This window comes from Nanorana parkeri, unplaced genomic scaffold (genome assembly GCF_000935625.1).
Source record: "Nanorana parkeri isolate BGI_ZX_2015 unplaced genomic scaffold, ASM93562v1 scaffold731, whole genome shotgun sequence".
Taxonomy (NCBI): domain Eukaryota; kingdom Metazoa; phylum Chordata; class Amphibia; order Anura; family Dicroglossidae; genus Nanorana; species Nanorana parkeri.
The window spans coordinates 469,494-472,593 of NW_017306999.1; the positions used below are offsets into that span (position 1 = coordinate 469,494).

A 3,100-nucleotide genomic window follows, 5' to 3' on the forward strand; every position below is an offset into this window, starting at 1 on the left:
CTGTGTATTATAGTAGAATATAATTTTTAGTTTTTTCAGTCATGTAATTGCATCTGACAGTTACAGTACAGTTGCCACCGCTGCTTTTAGGGTGTGAGGGTCGGCCCGAGGTTAGGGGTGCACGGAGCATTACCCAGTGCCCGATTTTGTGTAACGATAAGTGGCTTCATTTCACCCAATGACAGGTTCCCTTTGCCAGCGTCCATGTTGGATCTGCTGGTAAGTGACCCCCAATAATGGCGTCTCCTGTCCGCGTGCCGCAGTGATCAGCAGATAGGGGAAGCGCGGCCTGTTTTTTTGCGATCGCGGCGGAATCGTTTCTGGTATGAAATGTACTTTTTGGTTTGCGGTTTCCTGATTTTCATGCCGCGGCCGGCCTTGTGCCAGGCAGTGCAATCAGCACCCTTTGCTGAACAGCGGCTGAGCCTTCAGAATAAGCCAGCAATTGGTTCCTAAAAGACCGATAGACGTGTGCTGAGGGAGGAGCAGCAAGGCGCAGTCACTACGCCGCACGCCCCAGGTGTGTGACTGTCCTGTGTCATTAAAAGCTATAAATAGAACGTGTTCTGTAAGAACCGCGACACAGATAATGGGATTTGTTCAGCTTATTACATTCACCCGCAAGCCCTGCTCCGGGGGCAGGCAAGCTCAGCACTCCAAATCCCATCACGCCTCTGCGAGTCATGCCTGTGGCTGCCAGTCTTGCAATGCCTCATGGGACTTGTAGTTCCACAGCCGCTGAAGTGCTAAGGTTGCCTTCCCCTATGCAGACTCTACAAATCCCATCTTACCTCTGGGAGTCATGCCTGTGGCTGCCAGAGTCTTGCAATGCCTCCTGGGACTTGTAGTTCCACAGCCGCTGAAGTGCTAAGGTTGCCTAACCCTATGCAGACACTACAAATCCCATCATGCTTCTGCCTGTGGGAGTCATGCCTGTGGCTGCCAGAGTCTTGCAATGCCTCCTGGGACTTGTAGTTCCACGGCAGCTGGAGTGCTAAGGTTGCCTTCCCCTGCACTAGGCTATGCAGACACTACAAATCTCATCTTGCCTCTGCCTCAGGGAGTCATGCCTGTGGCTGCCAGTGTCTTGCAATGCCTCCTGGGACTTGTAGTTCCACAGCAGCTGAAGGGCCGAGGTGGTTCTCCCTGAGCCATGGTTTCCATGCACTGCTCTGATGATGGCCAACAAAGCCTGAAACAGCTCTGTGCGGTTCGGAATGAACGGCTCCACAATATGGCAGCGTTGTGAAGTACGGCTTCTGAGTGTGAAGTTGCCCCGGGGCAAGACAAAGGATGTAGTTAATTGGCTCCACCCACTTTTCTAAAATGTGGAATAAGCTCCTTATTAGAGGCTTTGCTGATTTTGGGAAAGGGGGGGGGGGTTGGGGTGATGGTTTATTTATCTATATAACTATAGACCGTCTTGGCATTCAGAAGATAAATGTCTGGCTGGAGATTGGCTTCAAAACGTATCTCCAGCCGAAATTTGTGTGTTTTTTAATTTTGGGTGGAGAGGAGAAGAATCGGAACCTTTGTTGGGTTTTTACTGCCACCCAGAGCTCCGTTAGGGAGCTTTCCCCTCACTTCCTGTCCTGCTGACAACAGCTGTACCAGACAGGAAGTGAGGAGAAATCTGCAGAGGGACACAGACTAAAATAAAAGGCTGACAAGGGTTCTTCTACTAGAGCAGTGGTGGGGAACCTTGGCACTCCAGCTGTTTTGGAACTACAAGTCCCATGAGGCATTGCAAGGCTCTGACAGCCACAGACATAACTCCCAGAGGCAGATGCATGTTGGGATTTGTAGTTTTGGCGCAGCTAGAGTGTTAAGCCACCACTGTACTAGACCATGCTCCTATCTATCTTCCTGCGCTATGAGAAATGTTCTCTCACTTCCTGTCTGGTAAAACCATTGGGCTCCCAATCATGTGACAGCCAAACACAGCGATCACATGATCAGGAAGCCCGGCCTCCGCTTAAGAGCCCCTTAATGCAGGGGCCGGGCAAACTCTGACCCTCCAGCTGTGGTGACGTGACAAATCCCAACATGCACCTACCTCTTAGAGTCATGCCTGTGGCTGCCAGAGTCTTGCAGTGCCTCATGGGACTTGTAGTTCCGCAGCAGCTGGAGGGGCCAGAGTTTGCCCACGTCTGCCTTAAAGGGCCGGGGGCCAAGGGGTAAACGGGTTCATTTTGTGTAATTGGGAGTGCCGGTGGTTACATATTTGCTACTGACATGTACAGTGGTACCATTTGTTTTACACTAATTGCCCCTTTTGTAAGGTCCCGGAGCCGTCCAGCGTGGCCCCTCCGCAGACACCACAGAGACGCCGCCATACACACGTCTGCTAAACTTCCACTCCATCTGTAGAACATTGTGTTATCATTCAGTACCTAATAGGGGAAATGGGAGGAGCCCAGAGCGCCACCTGCTGGCTGAATATAGACATTACAATATTTCCCGGCTTTGTTGGATATTGTACCGGAATAAAAAAAAAAGACAATTGTTTTTTTTGTTGTTGTTTTTTTAAAGTGCAGCTGAAGCCAAAACTTCTTCTTCTTTTTTTTTTTTTAAGATTTGGATAGAACAGAGAGGGATTAGAATCCCCTGCCAGGTTTATATTGCTGTCTCTTAGTTCCCGTTCATACCTGTCGCTCAAAGCAACCTGTCGTTCCCGTTCATACCTGTCGCTCTGTCGCACAGCAAAATAGGGCTGCAGCCGATCATTATTTTCATAATCAATTAGTTGGCCGATTTATTAACTTCGATTAATCAGATTAAAAAAATTAATAACGTCATTTATTTAAAATACACAAATGCAGCATTACAGACATAAAGTTTATTTCGGAATAAAACGGTGTGCACGTTTTTATATACATTTTTTTTAAATGATAATTGTATGTATTATATTAGACATTTTAATTGGTTTCATGGATGTAAAATCATGTGAATTGTAAAACTCTAAGCCAATATAATAAAATAACCAACCTTTTATTTAAAATAACACACCAAAAAAAAAATTCTAATTTTTAATTTCAGTTTAGGATTTATCATTTTTATTTATTTTACTTTTCTTAACTTTATTTCCCCCCCCCCCCCC

The 3,100-nt window shown here is 47.0% G+C and overlaps 1 protein-coding gene across 1 annotated transcript in view; it reads left to right on the forward strand.

The window, feature by feature from the left end:
- The window catches only part of MGAT1 (mannosyl (alpha-1,3-)-glycoprotein beta-1,2-N-acetylglucosaminyltransferase), a 14,601-nt gene that overhangs the window by 4,597 nt on the left and 6,904 nt on the right, over window positions 1-3,100 (forward strand). The gene's annotated exons all lie outside the window — the stretch shown is intronic.